Consider the following 26,249-nt stretch of genomic DNA (forward strand, 5'->3'; position numbering starts at 1 on the left):
GTCTTCAAAGATATCATCTCGCTTGTTTATGTGTCTGTTTCTTTAGTAGATTTTCCCCCTGGTTTGGGTCACACGTGTCTCTACTTTCTTACGTTTTGTTCGACTCTGGGACATTCATCCCACCCTTGTCTGGATTTTGTTGATTTCCTCACAGAGGTTTTAATTTTGTTTTGGCAGGCTGTTACGGTTCTTGTAGATCTCTTTGCACCTTTTAAGGCTTGTTTTTAAACTTTGTTCTGGCAGGGCTAGTGTAGCCTTTAGAACTAGTTTAGCACTGCTCCTAAGGGGTGCTTGCTTCTGCCTCAGTGTCTACTGATTGCCCCAGGTTTCAGTGAGATCTTTCTTCCTTCTGATCCAAACATGAACAGCCCTTAGTCTTCCGGATCTCTGGGAACTTTTGAGCCTACTGTTTCCTGATCATTGTTCTTGGCCTGGCCTTGCAGAGTTTCACTTGATTCATGCATGGCTTTATGTGCACTGAGAAACTTCGTTGTCAGGAGTGGTAGCAGTTAGCCATGTGTGGTTATTGAGAGCTTGAATTGTGGCTAGTTTGAATTTAAATATGCTGTAAGTGTAAAACACACTCTTTCAGGAACTTATTATGGAAAAAAGAATGTAAAATATCTCAGGTTTTTATATCAGTTGTATCCTGAAGTAATATTTTGAGCATATTGGGTTAAATGAATTATGTTAAAATTAGTTTCACTTGCTTCATTTTACTTTTACAGTGTAGTTACTAGAAGATTTAAAATTACATTTTAGGCATACGTTGTTTCTTTTGGGTAGAGCTGCTCTAGAAACCTCTGCAGATTGCAGGCACACTTTTCTCAAGCTCTGTCCTCTGTGCCCCACAGTTTCCCGGTACCTCCGCCTCCCTGAGTAAGTTCCATTCTCTGTCTCTTCTGCTCAGAGTCCACGATGTTTGCTGGGCTTCCTAACCTCCTGACTCTGACCCAGACATACGTAAATGAGACTTGTCCTTCAGGTATCACAGTGCTGAGCTGCTTGTTGTCCAGTGTTTAAAATTATAGTTTTATATATCTGATCAGTTTTCTAGTTGTTTCCAGTGGGCGAGCATGTCTGGTACTAGTTACTATTATACATCTGACCGGTAGCAAACATCTTTTTAAGGCGTGAGTAGTTTGATGCCCAAGTATGTGAGCTGCCCCTCATTTGAGTTAAAAAAAACAACAACAAGCAAACAACCAAAAAACCATTGCCACTAAACCTCAGTTTTGACTACAAACTGAAATTCATATTTGAGTAAATATGCACCTTTTATTGTATTTATGGACTTCTCTTTATGTGTAATTTTTTTCCCGCCTATTTTATTTTTGTCTTAATCTGCATTGGCTTTAAAACTGTTTTCACATAGAAACCTCTTTTCTTTGACACTACATTATGCTTAGAGCAGAGGTGTCCAATTAAATTTTGATGATTTCCAAACAAAGGGCAACAATTGCCTTCATAAATGTATTAAGGTGGTTTTTTTTTGTTTTTTTTAAAAATCAAGATTTGAGAAGTTGCTTAGGTTTTCAGGCCCTTAAGATTTGAATCTAGGAAAATATATCAGCAGCACTTTGTTTTCACTTTGCTTTCTAGCTTATTGGCATTTGCTGATTAGGCACTTGAATAAGTTAATACAAGTATAGCAAGAGATGGGAGTTAGGGAGCAAATTATTTTGGGTCATTCAGTTCTTCATTTATCATCAACAATTGTACTAGATGTTTTCTCATTGCTTGATAAAGCATAATTGAGACGTTTAAAGAGAGGAGTTTGAATCTCAGTCATTTCATTTAACCCTCCATGTTAATATGGAAAATTGGAAGCTGACAGTAACTTGTGCCACAGTATAAAATGTGATACTCAGGATTTAACCATCATTGAAATGATAATGCCTTCAAAGGTCTCATTTGTTTCAGAGTACCTTCCTTAAAAGTAGTTGGTTTTTTTTTTTAATCATGTGATTTCTGTGATGTTGTCTTGTGTAATTTTCAGTTCTGGTAACTGTCCTGTAGAAATTTAAAATATATTTTACAAGTGATTGAGAAATTATCGTATTTATCATTTTTGTCCGCAGCAGGCACCCCCCCCCCTGTTATTTGTCAGGGTGTCTGTCATGTGGGAGTTGATGTGCTGTGTATATCAGTGTATATCTGAAGCTGCTCAAATGTGTCAGTCCTGTGAGACCGTGATTTGCTTTGCTGTGTTGTGAATCTTGCTATAGCATATATTCTTCTTTCACTTCCTTCCTTCCTTCCTTCAATGAAAGCAGTAATGGAACTGTGGTTAGGCATCGCTGTGGAAGCATGCCTGGATTCTAGTCCTGGCTCCACCACTTCACTAGCTTCGCTGCGTGACCTTGGCAAGTTGCTTCTTAGTATTTCAGTTTCTGCTTGAGGATAATTGTGAAGTTATTGTTGGCTTTACATCACTTCATATGTGCAAAGCAATGAGGATGCTGATTAGCAGATGATAAATACGCCAGTGTTACTGCTGCTGTTGCAGTAACGCCAACTGCTGTTCCAATTATTATTATTATTATTATTATTATTATTATTATTATTATATTAGGTCTTCCCTGGGTACCTTTTTTCAAATTTTCATCCCCTCCCTATGACAATACTTCCTTCCCTGCCTAATTCTTTTCTCATTAAGGGCTTTATGCTGGCCTGCCGTATATATTACACACTCCTCATTCATTGTGCATTGGAGGCCCTCCCCAGTAGAACGTGAGGTTCATGAGGTCAGGGGTGGTGATAGGGATTTATCCCCAGCACCTAGAACAGTGTCTGGAATACGTTACATTGGATTCTCAGGAAGTATTTCCTGAATGTATTACATTGAATTATGTGCCAGATATTGACTAGATATTGAGGATAAAAAGTGAACAAAGTTCCTTCTCTTAAAAAAGCATACAGTGTAATCGAAGAGACTCATAACTTACAAAACTAACTGAGCTAATTTTGCCCCTGGGAGTGCTGGTGATGGTAAAGGTATCCAGAGGATGCCTTCACAGGTGACATTGAACTAGACATTTGATCCAGATAAGAGACAAAGGGGAAGGTTCTTTCCAGGCAAAGGTAACAACTTGAACAAAGTTATAGAGCCTGACAGTTTGGGCCATGGCTTGTAGATCAGGTTAACAGCCACGTAGGTTAATTAGAAGTAGAGGGAGCTAGGAGGCTGGTTAGGACCAGGTTTGGGAGGGATAGCAATTTGAGGCACATGTTATCTAGCCTCGCCTGGACAGAAGCAGGGGGATTTGGAGTTTCAATATATGAAATTTAATTATAACTGGCTGCAGCACTAGTCCTGGTTCTGGTTATATTGTCTGAAGGTCAGAGTGTGTTTCATTGTAGATTACTGTAAAAGAACTCTAAAAACTTGATTTTTAGAATATTGCCTTTTTTTTTTTAAAGATTTTTATTGGGGAGTTGGGGGGATGGGAACAGTGCTGGGGAATTGGGAGAAGGGGAACAGACAAGTTGCTGGATTTTTGTTCTTCAGTCTAGTTGTGGAGGACGTTGCTTCACTGGCCCAAGTTGGCACCATCATTGCGCTCTTCCCGGGTGAGGCAGATCTGTCGCCGGCTTCTGGACGGCCGCTCACTGCAGCAGCTGCTGGCTGCCCACGCTGGCTGCTGGCTACATACGGTAGCCCATGGCAACCCACTGCAGCAGGGGCTGCAGCCTATGCCGTCACTGGTGATTCACGGCAGCCCAGCTCCAGGTTGAGCTGTTGTTCAGCATCTTAGCTGTAGAGGGCAGTGTCACTGGCCCTCATAGGTGGGATCCGAACCGGGGCCCTCTGGCGTCCCAAGACAGTTCTTAACCATTGCGCCACTCGGCCGGCCCTAGAATATTGCCTTTTGGAAACTATTTGAGAACTATGTGCAAGACACAGGTCGTCAATAACAGTTCATTTACAGAATTGAGGAATCAATTTTGATGTAAGAATATGTACCACATTTGTAACTATCAAATTTGTGTGTAATCAGTTATTTACCATGGGTCAAATTGCTAAACTTTAATGTCTGCTGTGACACACAAAGATGTTAAAATAATTAGTTTTGTTTAGATCGAGGACCCATGAAAAATAGTTTCACTTTGAATTATTGGATTTTGGAAGTTGGTAATAAAACTGTATTTGAGGAGTTTTTTTCTTTTCTTCATTTCAGTACAATTAAAAGTTTAAATGGACTTTTTAAAGCAAGCTCCTTTAACCTTGCAAAAAAAAGGCTTTTTTGGTGTGTGTGTATGTTTTAAAGTTGAAGTTTTTAATACTTAATTTGTTAATATAAAAATAATATTTGGCAGTTTATAGTCCCTGCCCCTCCCAGACAAGGTGTTCATTTCAAATAGAAATGAAATTACAGCATCATAGTAATTAATATTGTTGAATCAGATTCAAAGATTGGTGCGTCTGTGGAGGCATCGTTTTCATTTGATAGAGCAGATTTACTTGGGGATTGGCTGAATTACTGTCATGCAATTACAAATTATTGGATTAGCATCGTAATTGATTCTAGCCAGTTCGGATGAGGAGAGTGGTGGCTTTTACCATCTCCATTTTCTACCTAATGCAGGTAGAAAAGCAGAAATGTATAGCAGGACTGGATTAATCCATTGGTTAGTATTCATCAATGTTCCTTTATTAATGTGAGTTATTACCATTGATCAGTTTTATATTCGTTTTTGGCAATTTATGTTCATTATTTTTATTTTATTCTTCCCTTTAAAAGATAGTGAAACCTACACTGTATTTGTATATAAATGTATTTTGTGGCAATACAAATCACTGACCCTTTGATGTGTTATTTTTCCTAAATGAGAACATAATACAATGAACATTTTCAACTATTTTATCAAAATGTAAATTCAGTAGGCTCTTTGTACCAGGTCAATGTAAAGCATTATCTTGTGATATAGAGGACAGGAAAATGGAACCTAGGAAACCAATTTGTGAATCCTGGGGTGCATAAGAATACTGCTGAACGTTTAACACTCCCTGAAAAAATGGATTAGTGACATTAGAAGTGCTCAGTTTTTAAACTTTGTTCTGGCAGGGCTAATGTTATGTTTTTATTAACCAAGTCAAACAACTGACTTTTAAAAATTTATTTTTCTATTTAGCAAGTATTTGTGGAGCTTTCTGCTAGGCATAGCGTTATCATTGGGATTTATAATAATGAAACATGTATTTAATTCTGTTTTAGAGTTAACAACAATTACTAACCCATCTCATATTTTTTTCTTTATTAAGGAATCGCATTTTGTGAAAAAGGAACAAAGAAGAATTTTCTGCAAGGATCATATCTAAGTGCACTTTTTGTTGATACATCATTTCTAGTAAGACACTTTTCCTTTTTCTATAATGTGAAGTAAATAAAATGGAAATGTTTTTTAAAAAAATCAGATTGTCTTGTGAGTTTGAATGGCAATCATTTTCAGTTTATTTTGGGGGTTAATGTAGATGAATTAGGGAAATTCGTAAAATCCAGTTGAAGTACATAATATATAGTGACAGTTTCTCATATATGTTGTCTGATACTACTGAGATAATCAGTTTTTTTCATCTTTTCCACTTCCATATCAATTTTCCTTATTTTAAAAAAAGAAGAAAAAGATCTAACCTAGGTAGGCCGTATGTCTGTGACAGTGATTAGGTGGAAGGGAGGGTTTGAGGAGATGAGTTACATAATCAGAGGGAAGAGTTTTCAAATGAAAGTGAAAGGGGACAAATCTAGCCATATTTCTTGAAAGGTGGGAAGGGTCAAATAAAAAAGAAGAGCTCATTTAAGAGATCCTTTATAAAATGGGGAACTTTATTGTCTTAAATAATAGGCCCATATTTACAAAGCCCTGGAGTAGGCTATTTTGATTTAAAAATGTATGTTGGTCTTGGTTAACTGGTGACTATATCAGTAGATGTGTATTGTTCCTCAGACATTTTCATGAGTGAAACCTCATCAGAGTTCTACCTTGTTTTCAAACTGGAAAATCAATGAGTATTTTAAAATAATGTAATTTTGAAAAATGTTAGGAGATAGTTTTGGTAAGTTATAATAAGTTAACATTAACATGATAAATAATATCATTATTTATGTTAAATGATTTTGTTAAAAAATTCGGGAAACATACTAAGACTTTTTTTTGTTCTTTTCATTTTAAGAATAGTTTTGCTATTTAACATAGTCTCATTTTTTCCTAAATAATTAAAGAACTTTTATGAACTTACAAAATGAGTTCTTTGTTAAAATACTTCATTCCAATATCAGTTTCTTATGGCTATGCATTTTTCTTGTTAAACTTTGAAGAACGGCCCATTTTATAATATTCTTCAGTTTGGGGAACTAGGAGAAAAGGCATTGTTTTCCCAATTGAAGCAAAGTATCCTTGATTTTAAAACTTGGATATGTGCAGGCAGGGTGGGAATAATGAAGTTTAATTCACATTTTTAATATAAACCTTGGTTAGTCTTTTGAAAAATCTTTGAATGTTAATTTGCTTTTTTCCATCTTATTTATTGTACATTTCTCATGTGTTTCTTTTGTTCACTAACTGCTCAAAACTGAGCGATTTGAGTGAAAACACGGTAGGAATGTAGCCATTCTCATGCCCATAGCTCAGAGCTCTGTATCTTCTCTGAGCCTCAGTAATGGCTGTGGGTATAACTCCAGCTGTTATATTTTGGGTTATGTTTAAGCTTTAGTGAATCCTCTATCATGCTTTTTCACTAGGTTCAAGGATGCGGACAGTGTTTTATTCTTCATGGCAGACTTTCTATGGCTCTGAGGGTTGTGCTTGATTTAATAACTATTTGCTTAGGAGTTACTGAATACTTAGACAGGAGATGCTGTTTCCTCTTGAGTAGATTCGTATGTTGACTACAGAATTTAAGATTACAGATTTTTCTCTCTAATTCTGCCCTAATTTGTAGTACAAATTGAAGGAGTTGACACAGGGATTGGGCAAAATTTTTCCTACCTTTTTTCCTTCATGTCTTGGAAACTGCTTTGGGCTCTTATATTTTAGGTCTGTGATCCCTTTGAGTTAATTTTTTATGTGGTGTGAGGTAAGGAATGAGATTTATTTATTTCTTTGCATATGAAAACCATATTGTTCCAAAAGCATTTTTGAGATTGTTTTCCCCTGTTGAATTACCTTAGCACCTTTCAATGGACCATTATATTTGGGTCTATTTCAGGACTCTCTTCTGTTCTATTGATCCATATATTTGTCCTATGACAATACTGCACTGTTTCGATTACTGTAGCACTGTAGTGAGTCTTCAAATCAGGTGGTCTAAATCCTCCAGCTTTGTTCTTCTATTTCAAAGTTATTTTTGTATTCTAGGTCCTTTCCATTTCTATGTATTTTAGAATCAGCTTGTCAATTTCTATAAAAAAGCCTAATGGCATTTCGACTGACTATGAATGCTTTTATCCTAGAGGCCAATTTGGGGAGAATCGACCTCTTAAGGATGTTGAATCTTCCCCACGCATGAACTTGGTATCTCTCTCCACTTAAGTTGTCTTAAGTTTTTTTCAGAAGTGTTTCATAGTTTTCAATGTAAAGGTATTATATATTTTTGTCAAATTGATCTCTATTTTATATTTTTATGTTATAATAAATGGCAATCTAAAGAAAATCAGTTTTTGTTGATAGTAAATAGAAATATAATTGATTTTTGTGTAAAGCTTTGTACTTGTGATTCTGCTAAACTCATTATTACTTCTAGTGGCATTATTGTATATTTTTCAGCTGTTCTGTAGCCTATCATCTTGTCTGTTAAAGGCTGTTTTACTCCTTTTCAATTTTTATACCTTTTATTTCTTTGGCTCACTTTATTGCACTGCCTAGTAGTCACAGTGCAATGTTGAATAGAAGTGCTGAGCTGACATTGTTTTATTCCTGATCTTAGGTCAAAAACATTGTCTTTCACTCTAAAGTATGATGTTAGCTGTAGGTTTTTTCATGACACCCTTTATCAGATTAAGGGTGTTTCCTTCTATTCATAGCTTGCTGAGAGTTTTTTTTCTTATCACGAATGGGTATTAAATTTTAATCAAATAGCTTCCTGCATCTTTTGAGATAATTACGTTTTTTTCCTTTTTGTTTGTTAATGTAGTGCATTACATTGATTGATTTTTGAATATTGAACCAATGAATCATGCATTTCTGAGATAATCCTGACCTGGTCATGATGTGTTACACTTTTTGTATATTGCTAGATTTGTTTGCTAAAATTTAATTACTTTTGTCATCTATTGTGTTGTTGGAAAAGTCATGACGTATTTTTTCTATGTTTTTCATTTCAAAAATGCGTAATGACTTTTCCGATGACCCAATATGTTCACAGTAGGCATTGGTTTGTAGTTTTTAAATAACATTTTTTGTTTTTCTTTTTTCAATCAGGTATTAGGGTGAGTTGGAAAGATTTCCGCTTCTAGAAAAATTTCGGTATAATTGCTATTATTTCGATTATTTAAGTATTTGATAGGATTCACTAAAGAAAACCTCTGGGCTTAGAGTTTCTTTGTGGGAAGGTTTTAAACTATGAATTCAATTTCATTGATTGATATTGGGCTCTTCAGATTTATATTCTTTTTGAATAAGCTTTAGTTGTTTGTGTCTTTCAAGGAATTTATCCATTTTATGCAAATTCTGTAATTTATTGGCATGAAGTTGCATATTATATTCCATTATTTTTTTAATGTTCGAAGGATCTGTGGTGATATCTCCTCTTTTGTCCTGTTATTTGAGACCTTCCTTATTTTCTAAAGGAGCACTTAATATTTAAAATTTTTCTTTATCAGCCTGCATCCAACAAAGTTTATGTTATGTGTTCATTCACATGGAGTTCAGAGAATTTTTAAATTCCTTTGTGATTCTTTTTGACCTATTTAATTTCCAAGTATTTGGTTTATTTTCCAGATCTTTTTTTTCTCTAATAGGTTTCTAATTTAATTCTGCTGTGGTCTAAGAACATACTTTATATATTTATTATAACGTGCAGAATGTGTTTGTATTAGTGAGTGTTTTGTGTGCACTTAAGAATGTGTATCCTGTTGTTGAGTGGAGCTTTCTAAAAATGTTAATTAGGTTAAATTGGTTGATAGTATTCTTCAGGATTTAGCTCTTCTGATTTGCTGTTCAGAGAGGGGAGTATAGAAATCTTCAATTGTGGATTTATCCGTTTCTCCTTTCACATCTTGGTTCATGTATTTTGAAGCTGTTATTAGGTGCATTCATATTTAGTTTTTTAAAATGTCTTCTTGATGAATTGCGTCCTCTATCTTGAAATGTCCCTCTTTATCTCTGGTAACATGTTGTGAAATAGTATCTGAAATAGCTTGCATAGTTTTGGATAAAAAAAAGTCTGATATTACTCTCATTTTGTACCTCTATATGTAAATTTTCTATGTTCTTTGACTGCATTGAAGACTATTTTAATGTCTGTATTTTAGTTGATTATGATGTGCCTTAGTATAAGTTTTCTTTGAGATAATCCTTAGATGTATGTATTTTTTTAAACCAAATTTGGAAACATATTGACTATTATTTTTTTAAATAGCCTACTTGCCCCAGGTTTTTGTTATTCTTTTTGGTGACGGGGCATTCCAGTTATACTTCTGGTATATTCATTCTCTCTCCATCTGTCTGTCTCTTTCTCTCTCTCTCTTTCTCTCTCTCTCTCTCTCTCTCTCTCTCTCTCTCTCTCTCTCGGCACTTAAACTCTGATTTTTAAAAACTTTGCTTTATTTAGAGGGTTAATATTGTCATGTCTTCAAGTTCACTGGTCTTTTTTTCTGCAGTATATAATCTATTCTTAATCCCATCCAGTGTATATTTTTATTTCTGATATTTACTTTTCGTTTCTGGAAGTTTTATTTCTTCTGTTTCTTTCCTCATGTTCTTACTTTTCTTTACCTTTTCTAACATATAGAGCTTATTTATAATCATTGTTTTAGTGCCCTCATCTGTTAATTCCATTAACTTTATTATTCCTAGGCCTCTTTATATCAATTGACTTTTCTTATTATGGGGCCACATTTTCCTGATTCTTTTCATTTCTTGTAATTTTTGTTTGGATGCTGGACGTGGTTTGACATTGTTGGATGAAGAAATTTTTAGTTTTTTTTTTTTAATATAGTGTTGAACTTTGTTTTTGTACACATAAATTACTTGGTATCAGTTGACTCCTTTTGCGCCTTTTTTTTTTAAAGCTTCGTCGGCATGGATCCAGACAGTTTTTATTGTAGAGTTAATTTAGTCATCTATTAAGGTTATACCTTTCTGAACGTTATAATTCATGCCCTTTTGAAGATTATTCTCAATTCAAAGTACAGCTGACCTTTGAATTGCATGGCTCCACTTATATGTGTATTTTTTTCGATTGATCGCAGTTCAGTTGAGCCACGCTGTTTAGTTGACCAATGCAATTCAAACCTGTGTTGTTCAAGAATAAACTTCAAGGTTGGGAGCCCACGTATGCGGAAGGCCAAATGTATTTACACAAGGCTTTTCTACTGAGGGAGGTTGGCGCCCCAACCTCCCATTGTTCAAGGCTCAATTGTAGCCCCAATCAATATTATAAAAAAATTGTTAGTTTGTTTTTGTTTGGTGCTTTAAAGGAAATTTTATAGGCCAAGAATAGCTTAGGGAGTCTTGAAAGATCAAAATGGAAGGACAGTCTGTACTTAGGGCATATAAGTCTATAATAATTACTTCCATGAAATAATGCCACAAGGGTAAATAAAAGAAATAGCCTGGAAGAGGGTCATTGTATTCATGGACACTTGCTTTATGACAAAATGGGCACTTTCGAGTAGTAGGGAAAGAATTATTCAATAAATGATACTGAAGCAATTGGTGATCCATATGTAAAAAAATGACTCATGCTCCATACCGTAACATCTCAACGTGAAAGGCAAAAACTATAAAACCAGAAACTAATACAAGGAGAAAATGTTTATGATCTTCTGACAGGCAAAGAGTTAGTTATTAAAAAGAAACAAAACTGCTAAGATAAATAAAATAATTGATACATTTGATTCCCTTAAAATAAAGAAATTTTGTTCTTGCAAAGTCACTGTTAGGGTAATAGAGAAGCAAGCCAAAGTGGATGAACATATTTGCAATACATAAAATGGACAAAAGGCATATATATCAGAATATCCAAAGCATTTCCACAAGTCAGTGTGACAAAGATAATCCAATAGAAAAATGGGCAAGAAACATGAAAAGGCACTTCATAAAAGAACCCAAATATTCACGAAATATATGAAAAAGATGCTTAACCTCATTAGTAATCTGGGAAATATAAATTAAAACTGCAAAGAGTGGCTAAAATTAAAAGAGTGCAAGTTTTGGAGAGGATGTTAAGTTATGGGAACTCAGTAAACACTGCTGTTGGGAATGTATATTATTCCAACCACTTTAGGAAACCGTTCGATATGTGCATATATATGACTCAGCAATTTCTTTCCATGGTATATCCCTGAATCCCTGAGAGTAATGCATGAACATGTGTGCTAAGAGATGTAGTAATAACATTAGTAGCAGCAGTATTTGTGATAGCTTCAAACTCAATACATTGTTCATCAACAGTTGACTGAATAAATGAAATTGGGGTACATTCATATAATGCAGTACTTCACAGCGATAAAAATGGATGAACTACAGCTACACTAACAAATGAATATCACAAATATGTTTCTCAAAAGAATCCAGAAACAAAAGACATCATAATTTGTGATTCCATTTATGTAAAGTAAAATCAAAACACACAAAAATAAAACAGGTCAAGTGTCTACATTTTATGTTTGTATACATTATACGTTAACACCAAATATGCCAATTCCTAATTTCATTGCATGCCTGCCACATTTCTGTACTCGTTTCCACATTCATTTAGAATGCTTTTGTTTCTGAGTCCAATGGTATATATCCCAAGTCATGTTTATCTTTATAAGTAATGATAACGTGAGATCTAGAGCAGTACTTATATACAGGTTTGATTCAGGTGATAAAAGTTTTTAGTCTAGTTAGTATTTGAATCATAATGTAGAGAAAGAACTGAGGCAGTTTCTGGTAATAATTTATATAGGATGTAATTACAGGCAAAGCTTCCCCCCCCCCCCCCCCAGAAATCGTGACAACCTGGAAAGTATTTGGGATAGGTATAATTACCTGCATTTTACAAACGAGGGAGCGTTAATATTGAGAGTGAGATCATGGTGGTGGAGGACTACGCTGTCATTGTACTATCCACCCTTGCCTTGCTGTGTCCCTTATTTCTCGTGTGTATCCCATGTGAAGACAGGACATTGCGCTCCTGTAGGTGTAATTAATCTGGGAATGAAAGGTCATGTATGGATGGGCTTTAGTCTCAGGGCAGTTTACATAGTCTCGTTTCTAATAATGATTTTAGTAATATTGTGCCTATCTCTCAGGAGCCCAAGGTGCCCTGTGGTTATATCCTCTGCGGGCACAAAAAATAACTCTCCTCCCAGCTTCTAAGTTCTTCTAGCTGGGCTAATCATCAAATTAACATGAGACAGATTAACAGGGGAAAATGTCTGACATTTATTATGGATGTCCATTTGGGAGTGCCATAGGATATTAGACCTAAAGATGCACTGGCAGCTTAGGTTTATGTGCCATTTTGGATAAAGAAGAAGGGGAGTAGGGGTCTGGGATTTCAGAGGGGAGGCAGACAATTTACAGGTAGATGGCAAAGAGCAAACATACAGTAAATAAATTCTTGCTGGGCCACCGAGAAACAATGTGATAGAGGGGAATCTAAGAACAAATTTTTGCTGGGGTCCTCTCTGTCACACTTAAATAGGCAAAGGTGAATATACTGAGGTGAACATGCTAAGATTCCCTTCTGTGAATTCTTTAGGCAGGTCAGGGGGGAGGGTCAAAGGTTCTTTCTGAGTCTTTTGTTTCTTGATAACCAGCTTAAAATCAATACCCCAAAAGGCATGTTTTGGAGTGGCAAAACGTTGGACCCCTTCAATCCTCATAATTTCCTGTAAGAGTCTGAGCTATATTCTTGCTCCATTTGTAGAACTGATTGATGTAGTGAAGAAGCGAGTCACTGCCAATCACATGACAGTTCATTGGTATGTCTAGACATAAAATATAAATTTTATAGGCTGGTCATTCTGATAAAAATTTTGAACTAATGTCTTTTTGGGCAGTAGTTTGGATTATTTATCACGATTAATACTTTATATCATTTTAAAATAAAAGTATGTCTTGCTTTAAGGAAGCACAATTTTAAAATAACTTCCTACTCCCTGTACAATTAAGGGAAGGAAATGATATTAACATTAAAAGTTATTTCTAGTTTCCATAAAGCTTGATTTCTGTAGCAAATTCAAATGCTTTACTGACCAGTATTTGTGACCAATATATAATTTTTAGTATGGTGTTATATATTGTATAAAACAAGGCATATATTTCTATAATAGGAAGAGTCTAATAGGAATAGGCTTACTTAGGTTTTACTCCTGAGCTTTTTCTCTGATTTTTTTTTTTAAAGATTTTTATTGGGGAATTGGGAGGATGGGAACAGTGCTGGGGAATTGGGGGAAGGGGAACAGACAAGTTGCTGTCCTTTTGTTCTTCAGTCAAATTGTGGAGGACGTTGCTTCACTGGCCCAAGTTGGCACCATCATTGCGCTCTTCCCGGGCGAGGCAGATCAGTCGCCGGCTTTTGGACGGCCGCTCACGGCGGCTTGAGGGCCGTTCACGCTGGCTGCTGGCTACACACGGTAGCCCATGGCAACCCACTGCAGCAGGGGCTGCAGCCTACGCCGTCGCCTGCGACTCACTGCAGCCCAGCTCCAGGTTGAGCTGTTGTTCAGCATCATAGCTGTGGAGGGCAGTGTCACTGGCCCTCCTATGTGGGATCCGAACCGGGGCCCTCTGGCGTCCCAAGCCAGTTCTTAACCATCGCGCCACTCGGCCGGCCCTTCCTCTGATTTTTTTAGCATTCAGCTTTAAAATGTCTCTAATTTAAAAACACAGGGTCGAAGCATACAAAAATATATAACCTGTTATTACTCAGATAAATCTAAATTAAGATTGAAAGATACGATATTTTAACAACTTTTTAGATTTTTAGATTACTTCTTCCCTCCCCTAATCTCTTTATGTTGTGTTACGTTGATGATTTTACCTAAAACATTCTAAATAAACACATAGTAACCAGTGATACTTTTCTTTTTTTTAACTTTATTGGGGCACAGTGTGTTTTTTCCAGGACCCATCAGCTCCAAGTCAAGTTGTCCTTCAATCTTAGTTGTGGAGGGTGCAGCTCAGCTCCAAGTCCAGTCACCATTTTTAATCTAATTGCAGGGCGGGGGGTGGGGGAGTCAAACTGGCAACCTTCTTGTTAAGAGCACGCACTCTAACCCATTGAGCCATCCGGCAGCTCAGCCACAGCTCAGCTCAAGTTGTTTCACTCTAGTTGCAGAGGGCGCAGCTCACTGGCCCACGTGGGAATGGAACCGGCAACCCTGTTGCTCAGAGCTTGTACTCCAACCAACTGAGCCACCCGGCCGCCCCTAACCAGTGATACTTTGGTGTTATGATTTCAGGCAGAGGCACCAGTATTCACTATTTCTGTTGTCCTAACTTTTCTACAGATAGTTGCCTGGAGGTGTTCTAGGCAGGCCGCAGCTGGCCTTTGCCAAGTTAGAAAAAGGCTCCTTCTCCTCTTTTAGGTAGATGCTCCCTGCCTAGGGTTCAGAGCCTTCGAGAGTGGAGAGCAAGCTGGATTTCAGTCCCCATTTGTGTTCTCTTGGCCCCATGCCCACGTGCAGGGTACAACCTCCGTCATTGTTCATAGTGGTTTTGAGTCATGGTTTCTTGCCTTTCTTTTGATGGATTTATAGCATTTGAATTGTTTTTCAGGCCAGAATATCTGTCATGAAACCCATAGAATTCTTTGTAAGCTGTCCCTTTTCTAGTTACTAGTAAGGGATTTTTTTCTTAATGCTATCTATATTTTTGTACTTCTGTTGATCTTATTTCTTGAATCAGATATTAGTGGGGATTTTTTTTTTTAAGAGTTTGGGGAATCTGGGAAGGGGAACAGACAAGATGCTGTGCTTTTGTTCTTCAGTCTAGTTGTGGAGGACGTCGCTTCACTGCCCCATGTTGGTATTATCATTGCGCTCTTCCCCGGTGAGGCAGTTGTTTGCTGGCCACTGGATGGCTGCTCATGGCAGCTCACGCCGGCTGCTGGCCACTCACGGTAGCTTATGGCAGCCCACTGCAGCGGGGGCTGCAGCCTATGCTGTTGCTGGTGACTCACGGCAGCCCAGCTCTAGGTTGAGCTGTTGTTCACCATCTCAGCTGTAGAGGGCAGCGTCACTGTCACATGTGGGATCCGAACCGGGGCCCTGCTCCTCAGAGCTGGTGTCCTAAGCCAGCTCTTAACCAACGCGCCACTCAGCCAGCCCCAGATATTAGTGTTTTTGACTTGACCTAAAATGTATAACAACCTAATGTTAGAACTTTATAAAATTAAGTGTGAATATTTGTAGGGCACTTTCTGCCTTTATAAAAGTTACATACGGCAAAACTGCATTTTCAAGGAATGACCATACGTGTATGAGTTTTATATTCAAAAGTAAAGTTGTTTGTTGTTGTTGAATTGTTTCTTTAAATAGTGACTGATAGCTGTGATTATGTTCATACAATATTGTATTGTATTTTAAACATATATAATTAGATACAGCCTGTACAATTCTGTACAATTCAAAATAAAATGTTTGTTATTTTCCATAAAACAGTAGTTTAATGATCGTCTTAAATTAACTTAGAATTTGAATTTCTGCCCAGATTTAATTGTTTGTAAACACCAATGGAAACATTCATTTTTAGAGGGAACAAAGAAACATTTTCTTATATTAAAAGTAATTGAAAGATAATTCTGTAAAGGGAAAGAACCTCTGATTGCATTAAAATTACAGTAAGATAGTTTCCTTCCAGTTTGTCTGACAAAGAGAATGAAGAGTATGAGTGGGTTTTTTTGTTTGTATATTTTATATTACCAGTCACTGCCTGCTAAAAATCAGTGAGAGGGAATTAAGCTTAGTATTCACAGCCTAGCTCCTTCATCAGAATCTGGCTTTGGGATAAATATTCTTTTTTAGTAAGCCCTTTGCAGAAGGACTTAGTCTGAAGCACATTCTAAATTAATAACAACAACAACAACAACAACAACCTATTATCTGCCTTCACTTTTGTGCTGTCTTTTGGGTCCTGAATGCCTTAAAGTAATGCAATATTTAGGTTTCTTTTGGTTGATGGATACACTATTGAGAGCTGTAGCCATGCAGTTTCTTATCACAGTGGAGGAAAAAACCTTTCTCACTATGCCAGCAGAACCTATCTTGAGACAGATACTGAATTTGATTGGTTGGCTGAATGTGGGAGAATTTTGAAGCAGTCTTATAAGGTTCTTAAATTTTGGGAAGCAGTGAGAGCTAAATCAATAAGCTTACTGTTCCACCGTCTCCTGTGTTACACTCGTTTATTAATTTGCCTTTTTTTAATGTATGATTATGATCTGTGTATATTACAAGAATTGATTGCTCATCTTTGCCCAACACTGCTATTTAGCAGTTTTTAATTGTATTCAATTCACACATTATCATTTCTTTTAAAGACTGTGCTGTATTGGGTACCTATAAGATATTAGTAACTGCATAGGAAACTCATTTTTAAGGGTATATATGTGTTTTGTTGGATGGTCTATATTTATTTACAGGGCATTTTTTTTAGCCTTCTGTGTCATCTGGTATTTTGACTTGGAAGATTTTGGTCTTATGAATATTTGTACATCTGTATGTTGAGAATAAAAATGATAGAGGGAAGTGGTAGATCAAAGAACAAATATTTATGATTTGATATGAAAATAACCTACTTGAAACATTTTTAAATGATCTATAATTTACTTATCCTTTTCGGAACAGATTATAATCAGCTCTTAAACTCTCTGCATGTATGAATCAGGTAGGATGCTTTCTGCTGCAAGTAACTGTGAGGCTAACCACAAACAGTAATGATTTTACCATCTCATCTAACAAGAAGTGCAGAGTTAGGGTAGGTTCCAGGGTCGATTGACTTCGTTCCCTCATCTCTCTTTCTCTGTCATTTTCGTGATCCACGGTTTCATTCTAAATTTCTTTATTCAGTTTCCTTCCCTACTAGCATAGTCCCTAGGCAACGTGTGCTTGACCTAGACTGTGTTTATGCCTGTGGGAGAAGAAAGCAATAATTACTCATAGACCTCTTTGCTCTGGATTGCTTCTAAAGATCCTAGTTTATTTTCTGTTTCATCTTTTATTTTCTTTGTTGAAACTAAAGGAATATGAATTCTTCTAAGTATTTAATGATGTTTATTTTAAATTACATCTATACATCAGGGAATATGAACATTAAAAAAAAAAGCATAGAGAATAACAAGTGTTTCTCTGTAGTCAGAATCCCTGCAGATAATAAAGAACCCTGTCAATAAATCCAGTCCACTCACTGTGACCTCCATGGTATAAAATGAAAATGTGTTAAAGTAAATGCTCTTGATGAAAATCCAGTGTCTCTAAATCATGAACTTTGAATCCAAGTAAATTAAAGGGTGATTCTTCCTTTCATTAAAAGAGAACCACAGGTTTCTTCCAAATAACCAGCGTTCCTCTTGTTATAAATGTAAACGATTTGTATATTTAGAATATCTGATGAATTTCTCCAAATATCTTATTAAATAAACAATTTAAAATTGATGTTTTGTTTACCTCTCAACCCTTCTTTTTTTGGGGGCTCCTTTGCTTTTTAGATATTCCTTAGGTGGCAGTCTAGCCTATGCTGCCCTCATTAATTTCATGGTCAACAAGTGGGTACTTGGACTTGGAATAAACTGAGCAATAATAATGAGTGTAATTTTTTAAAGCACCTGTTATGTGTCCAGTGCTGAACAAAGTACTTTATGAAGCCCTATGTGAAATTTATTACTCTCATTTTACAGATTTGAAAACTTAAGGGTAAGGACATTTATTTGACTGTAGCCCAAAGCCATGTATCTAGTAACTAATTGTTGCCTGGAAAGTAGACAGGAATTTTTGTTTATGTGTCACCAAGGGGGACTCTCTCACATCTTTTGTATTGTCCCCCAGTCTTCCTTGTGAACACATAGAACAGGTCCTTGGAAAACCCCATGCCCCTTTGGGGTTTCCAGAGATCCTAAACTGTCATCCTAACCTCCCAGCCTTGAAGAATACCTTCAAAAGTCAGCTGATCTCTTTCTACCGGCTTTTGTAGCAGCAGACTCTTTCTTGTGGTTCTGCCAGAGGTGAGTCAGAGAGGCTTGTCAGCCTGTGGAATTTCATTCACATGGCTGCCTTGCAACCTCGGCTTTTTGATAAGCTCAAGAAGAGTTATGCTTTGTAGATTGTTTGGCTTTCTCTTTGTTAGGATAGGAACAGGGTTATCTTGAGACCTTTTAACACCCTCAGCTGAACTTGTACAGATGACCCTTGAACTATGTGGGCGTTAGGGGCACCGACCCCCGTGCAGTTGAAAATTCGCATATAACTTTTGCTCTACAAATATACACATAGCCTACTGTTGACCAGAAGCCTTAACAGTCGATTAATACATGTATATATATTATGTTATATGTATTATGTGCTGTATTCTTACAATAAAGTAAGCTAGAGAAAAGAAAATGGCATTAAGAAAATCATAAGGAAGACAAAATGCATCTATAGTATTTATTGAGAACAATCCACCTATAAATAGACCCACTCAGTTTGAATCTGTGTGTGGTTCAAGGGTCAACTGTATTGTATACAGTGAATTTTTCTTTTCAGTAGCTGGACTTTAAAATCCTTTCTTGTGTAAAATTGAGAATGTTGCAAAAAAAATATTTTACTGATTAGGAGACCAACTCATTGATAATTAGTAGTTGTTAGGTGCTCATTCTCTTAAGTATATAATATTATTTTTTGGTAAGCTTTGGTTTAAACTTTATCTTACTTCTCCGGAGGCACACAATCAAATTGTTGAAATTGAAAGAAGCACATTTTTTCGTGATAGAAATATAATGGAAATACTCCAATATTTCTTGGTATGCATTTGTCTATTGTTAATTATGTAAAACAGTCTTTCTGCCCTATAATGAATAAATTGTTGTCTTGATTTCATTTACGAATGAAAGGCAGGGCTCTGTTAGGAGTCTTCCTTCTGTTTATATGGCCACAGGCTTGTTAGGAAAATGAAGCAGGTTAAAGATTTTTGTTTGGGCGTCTTTTTACATTCTGTGACAATAGAAGACAATGGTTATAACCTGGGTGCTCTATAGAGTGAGAACATTCATATGGGAATGGATGTCTTCTCTTGCCTCTGTGCTTTTATAATATTTACTATATAATTTCTCACATATAACTAAACATTGAAACACTTGAAGTTTTATTCCTTAGCTGTTCTGAAAATACATTTCTCTCTAGTAGTCAATAAATATGTTATCAAATAAACAGGGCAAATTTCACTGAGTTTGAAGTATTATTTTCTTTATGATCTTGTTTGTCTTAATGTCTGGAAATCTAATCTTTTGGAAAATATGCAGAGTTTTTACCTTTTGGGGATTGTCCTTTCCTCTAATACTGTTGAAAAGGAGATCCTTGCCTGCATAAATGTCATGTAAAATGTTATGTGTGATGCCTTTCAGGCCCACTTCTTTTCCAGACCAAATTGGGGACTTTGGGTAGACTTCCTGTTGTCTCTGGCATCATTTTACTTATGTGTAAAGAGAATAGGATCCACGTCTGTTTTCTAACTATTGGACATTAAGCACTATAAAGTAATATGAAGGTTTAGAGAAAAAGATTTAATGCAGATGAATGTTATCAGTCAACTATGATAGGTGATTTTCTGTTACTCCCAAGATGGGAAATTTTCCTCCATACTCCTGTTTAGATGTCATTGGAAAATAGTAATGGTTGTTTCCTGGCTCTGATGATTGATGATTGTCAGCTGATTTTTTTATTGTACTTTGTAGATACAATATGTATAATTAATTTTTTAAAGCTAACTTACACTTGGACTTGGAATGGCTAAGTAATGGTGCTTCTGGGCAACTGGAATTGTTACTGTGTCCTTTCTGTGTGGATGGGCCAGACAGATCCTTCCCTTGAGTTGCAAAGCACTACCATGATTACTATGAAAATCACAGTGGAGAAGTACAGTAGAGCTGGATTTGAGAGGATTTGGGAAAATTGATGTATTTTTTTTTTGTCCTTTGCAGCGTTTTGTGGTTTCCCTAAAAGTGTGAAAGAAAAGAAATTTTGTGCAGAAGAAAACAGTGTCTTATCTTACCAGTGAAGTAAGGTTGGACATGTATAATCTTTGGATGTCCTTCAACTTTACACACTATCATTTTGGTGATAATTTATATTGTCTGCAGAAATGAATGGAAGTAATACCCATTTCCCATCACTGTTTGAAAACTGCCAAGTATATTTTCACATTTATGAAGAAGGCCTCAGAAGTCATCTTGAGACAACAGTTTGTTGAACAAAAGTTACTTACTCTTTTGATTACGAATTAATTTTCAGCATTCCAACCCTTCAGTGAAGGTTGCCCAATATTTCCCTTTTCTGTGAGATGGGATTTTTAAAATCTGGTTTATGTTAAAATTAAAATTTGGAGTTGTCTTCCTATGTAAAATGGAGCTGAATCCCTCTTTAATACTAATTTTTTACAATCCATTCTTACTGAGGAATTATTTTCAGTTATGCATTTTTACAAATCAGATAATTTAATTTGTTGTTGCTTATGGTTACCATGATTTATACATGTTGTATATGTTTTATATAAGTATATATGTAGATATTATATACTGATCGTACTTATAGTCATTAGTATTGTACATGTTATATATTATACAGAGGTGTTTTATAGATATATATTTTTTCTGTATATTGGAAACTATAAGTAATACCATGATACATACATACACATATATACACACCAACATTATATTTAATTGCTTCCATTTTACTTAATATTTAATTGTTTTCATTATTTTTAAGGCTACCTTCAATTTGTGGCAAGTTATACTAATGTTTCTGTTACAGTATTTAAATACATTTATTAAAGTGAAAAAGGGAATGGATGGAAAGATAAAATAGGTAAAACATATTGTACAGAGCTGTACATAATTGGGAGAAAGGTTGAAAAGTTAGCATATGAATGACGGAAATGAAGGGAGAGCTGCTCTGTTCTAGCAGAAAAGTTCCCGGCTGTTGGAACTAACTGACCTGAGACTTTGGATGGTACACTTCTCTCCTTGGATTTCAGCTTTTTCTTTGTTAAAGGGGTAGGGGTTACGATGCAAGGTGATTTCTTAGGTAAGTTGAAAATGGCAGGATTCTACCCTATTTCAAGTAGCCTGACAAGTTTGGTAAAGAAAAAGGTTTAGTTTAAAATGGGTCATGAAGGGCCGGCCGAGTGGCTCAGTTGGTTAAGAGCCCGCTCAAGACAGTGAGCGCTGAGCAACAGGGTTCGATGCCCAGCCCGAGCTGAGCTGCCGCTGAGCTGCCAACAGGTGGCAGGATGGCTCAGCTAAAAATAAAAAAATAAAAAATAAATAAATAAAAAAATATAAAAGTAAACAAGTAAATAAATAAATAAAATGGGTCATGGAACAGCATTAACTCAGCATTCTTTCTTCCCCTTCTTTTTCACTGACAGACTATTTACAGAAAAAGGAGTATCTACTAAGCTTCAGGAAAAAATTTAAAGTATATATAAACTATAAATTTAAACACTATTTATATATTATATATACTATATTATTCATATTATATATACATATATATTAGTAGTTTTATCTATTTCATATTTAGTTTGCTTTTCTGATAAGGTATAACCTTAGATACCAATTTGACATTGTTACTGGAAATTATTTACAAAATGTTTTCCGTTTTAATTTTTCTCTGATTTCTATTGTATATGCAAAAAAAAGTATTACAATGGTTCAAGGGAAGTAAATATGTGAAACAGCAGGCACACAGGAAATACGGTACTCATTTTATTTTCTGATCATAAGTATTAATAACATACCGTGCTTTGTAACAGTTATTAATAGTAATAATGGATCACTTTCTCTCAGATATTAGCAAATGTATAGTATTGTATTCTAGCATTGTGTGGCACACATAATGTGTATTATTACAGTCTTCCAATTATAAAAACAGTTTCTTTTACTTAGAAATTGTCAGCACCAAAGATTACGCAACCAGTTTAGTGACATGTTTGGGGCTAAAATCCAGGTTTTTTCATTCAACTTGTAATAGACCTTCTCAGTCAGATACTGCTTTGGAATTCCAAGCAAGCTGTGAAGAAAGAGTAACTGGAAATTGCACAAAAGCTAATGCAGAAAGAACATTTTAGTAATGATTAAAGTTCATGCTTTTTGACTTTCAGGATTTCTTTTTCTTAATTTTAAAATCAGCCATTGTTTTTTGTAGTAACGTTTTTCCGTATCATAACAATGGTATTTATTTTAGAAAAAATAAAAATAATTTTTAAAAACTGTCCAGGTTACTAATTTCAATAACATGAGTATATATACAGTGTCATCTTTTGTCTGTGCACACCATATCTACAGAATTTTTAAAAGCAATGCTAGACTTACGTATTTTCTGCCCATAACAATGTATTGTGAACACTTGTAAAATGTTCAAGCTTTTTAATGGCTACCTTATTATATAGACAGGTGGTCCCTGTGTGCTTGCATAGTATTTTTCCTCCATGTTTTCACGATTTTAATTGAATTGGGATGAACATCCCTATACATTTTTAGGGGAGGGGAGGCATTATCTTACTATTATATCCTTAGAATAAACTCTTGAAAGTAGAATGGATTTTTCAAGGGAAGCTGACGGTCACATTTCTTCTTGAAAACACATTTTTTAAGATGTTGTCCAAATTGTTGAAAAACATTCTGTCTAGAGGATAGTTTGGAGCTATCAATGACAATAGTAAATGTTTTGTTCCTTGGGGTTTTGCTCTCTTTTCACTTTACATTTTATCCCAAGGTGATCACACTGTTTCCCAGAGCATTAATATTATCTGTAATATATGCTCACGACTCCCAAAGGTATGCTTTTAACTCTGATGCCTGAGTCCTATTCCTAGCTTCCTACTTGACATTTCCAGTTGTACCATCCATGACCATCTCAAGTGTCACATCTCCAAAATTGAATTCTCAAGTTCTCCTCTTTTAAGGAAGTAATGAATCATTAAAGGTTTTCTCTTGATAGATACCTATTTATTTATTAAGAGTTCAGTTGTTGATTGTGCAGTTACTTTCATTTCAAAGTTTATTTTAGTAGCTTGAAAAAATACATCATTGATTTACTAGAATCATTAAAATGGGTTGTTGTGATGAACTCAAAGATTGGTGTTTATTTAATAAGGGCCAAGTTGAAAGTAAAGTTCACCTTCTGTTTAAAGTCCGTGCTCTTAAAATATTTATTTACTTAAGCCACAAGGTTCTTTAAAATAGTAAATGAAATTGATTTAAAATGAGTGACCATCAGTGATCAGTATTGGTATGAATTGGTCTGAATCCAAGTGCTAGGTTCTGTGATATCTCTTAAATTAAGACAGTAGAGCACATAATGGGAATCTTTTTTAAATTCTAGTTCCTGATCTTTAAAAAGTGACATACTAATAAAAAATTTCAGTTAACTCAGAGTTCAGTTTAAACTAATTTTTTACTGTATTAATGTTGCCTGAATACAGTTATACGCCTTGGGATTTAATTAGAGAGATTCCTTTTCCCCCACTCCCCCCCAGAGTAAGATATATTACTTTCTCAGTTAGAAAAAAATGCCTATCTGTGTTTGCTAAAGATAGGTTTTAGTTTTAAAGGTAGGGTTTAAATGTTGCCATTTCCACTAAAACTCCTTTAGCTTTATCGTGTAGAAGAATTGAGTACTCATTTGTTAGTGGTTAGCTTGCATTAATAAAGTCTGAATCCCACAATTATTTTAAAGGTGTGTACATACTTTTTGTGTGTGTATTTGTATTTTTTCAAATTGGTCAAATATACATAGTGTAGTATTTACCATTTTAGTCATTTTTAAATGTACAGTCCAGTGCCATTAAGTAAATTAACATTGCTGTACAACAATCACTACCACCCATCTCCTGAAATTTTTCATCATTCCATACTGAAACTGAACCCATTAAGCAACTCCCCATTCCTCCCTCCCTCTGTCCCTGGCAACTACCATTTGACTTTCTGTCTCTATGAATTAAAATTGAAATTTTACAGTATTTATCCTTCTGTGACTGCCTTATTTCACTTAGCATAGCATTTTCAAGGTTCATCCGTGTGATAGCATGTGATAGGATTTCATTTTTTAAAGCTGAACAATATTCCATTTTATGTGTATAACACATACACACACACCACATTTTGCTTCTCTGTGCATGCACCAATGGGTATTGGGTTGTTTGCACCTTTTGACTATTGTGAATAATGCTCCTATTGACATTGGTGTACAAATACATTATTTGAGTCCTTTCAGTTCTTTTGTGTATATACCTGGAAGTGGAATTGTTGGATCAAATGGTAATTCTGTATATATGGTTTTCAGTAACCAACGTACTGTTTTCCTCAGCAAGTGTATCATTTTACATTTCCAAATCAGTGCACAAAGGTTCCAATTTCTCCACATCCACATTTGGATAATAGCCATCCAAACTAGTGAAGTCGTATCTTACTGTAGTTTTTTGATTTGTATTTGTGATGTTGAACATCTTTTCAGGTGCTTATTGGTCATTTCTATATCTTCTTTATAGAAATGTCTTTTGAAGTCCTCTGCCTATTTTGAAAATTGGGAGGTTTATTTTGTTGTTAAGTGTTAAGGTTTTTTAAATATAGTATACTCTGGCTGTTAATCTCATATCAGATAATCTGCTCTCCACTTATTTTCTCCATTAATTGGGTTGCTATTTTACTGTGCTGATAGTGTCATTTGAAGCTTCTTCACATTTGACCATGTGTGGATTGATTTATTGCTGAGCTCTCTGTCCTGTTCTCTTGGTCTGTATGTCTATCTTTATGCCAGTCCCACCCTATTTTGATTACTGTAACTTTGTAGAAAATTTTGCCATTAGGGACTAATGAGTTTTCCAACTTTGTTCTTCCTTTTCAAAATTGGTTTGGCTATTTGGAGTTACTTGAGATTCCATGTGGATATTATTTCTGCAAAAAATGTCACTGGGATTTTGATAGGGATTCCATTTAATTTGTAGATTGCTTTTTGGTAACACTGACACATTAACAACATCAAGTCTTTCAGCCTATGAACATGGGATGTTTATTGTGTCTTTAATTTGTCAAAATTTTTTTTACTTTTCAGTATACAAGACTTTCGCCTTTTTGATTAAGTTAGTTCCTGAGTACTTTATTATTTTTGATGCTATTGTCAATGGAATTTTCTTATTTCAGACTTTTCATTGTTAGTGATAGAAATGCAGCTGATTTTTGTGTGATTTGTAACATTGATGAATTTGTTTATTGGTTCTAACAATGTGTTTTGTGGAATCTCCAGGAATTCTACCCATAAGATCATGTCATCTACAAACAGATAATTACACTCCTTCCTTTCCAATTTGTATGCCCTTTTTTTTTCTTGCTTAATTGCTTTGGCTGGAATTCCCATTACATTTTTTAATAGAAGTGGTAAAATCAGTCATCCTTGTCTTGTTTCTGATCTTAGAGGAAAAGCTATCAGTCTTTGACCATTGATTATGGTGTAAGCTGTGGGATTTTTCTATATGATTTTTATTATGTTGAGGTGGTTTCCTCCTATTCCCAGTTAATTGTTTTTATTATAAAAGGGTATTGTATTTTGTCAAATCCGTTTTCTACGTCAGTTGAGATGATCATGTGGGTTTTTTTCCCTTTCATTCTCTTAATGTGGTGTATCACATTGATTAATTTTAGTATGTTGAATTGTCTGTGCATTCCAGAAATGAATCCCACTTGGTCATGGTGTATAATCCTTTGAATATGCTGCTGAATTTTTTTAACTATTATATCTTCAAATAGCTTTTCTTCCCCATATATTCTCTCCTTCCTTTCTGGGATTTTAGTTACATGTATCTTGAGTCTTTGCTCCATGTTTGCTAATCTTTTTCACACT

General features: G+C 35.4%; 1 protein-coding gene across 11 annotated transcripts in view; it reads left to right on the forward strand.

The window, feature by feature from the left end:
- The window catches only part of MEF2A (myocyte enhancer factor 2A), a 126,374-nt gene that overhangs the window by 25,319 nt on the left and 74,806 nt on the right, over positions 1–26,249 (forward strand). For 10 of the 11 annotated variants that reach the window (XM_019637884.1, XM_019637882.1, XM_019637885.1 and 7 more), the window contains exon 2: positions 5,267–5,352. The exons of the other annotated variant lie outside the window; for it this stretch is intronic. The gene's annotated coding sequence lies outside the window, so the exon portion shown is untranslated. The remainder of the gene's footprint in view (positions 1–5,266; positions 5,353–26,249) is intronic. 11 annotated transcript variants of the gene reach the window in all.

Source organism: Hipposideros armiger, unplaced genomic scaffold (genome assembly GCF_001890085.2).
Source record: "Hipposideros armiger isolate ML-2016 unplaced genomic scaffold, ASM189008v1 scaffold_35, whole genome shotgun sequence".
Taxonomy (NCBI): Eukaryota; Metazoa; Chordata; class Mammalia; order Chiroptera; family Hipposideridae; genus Hipposideros; species Hipposideros armiger.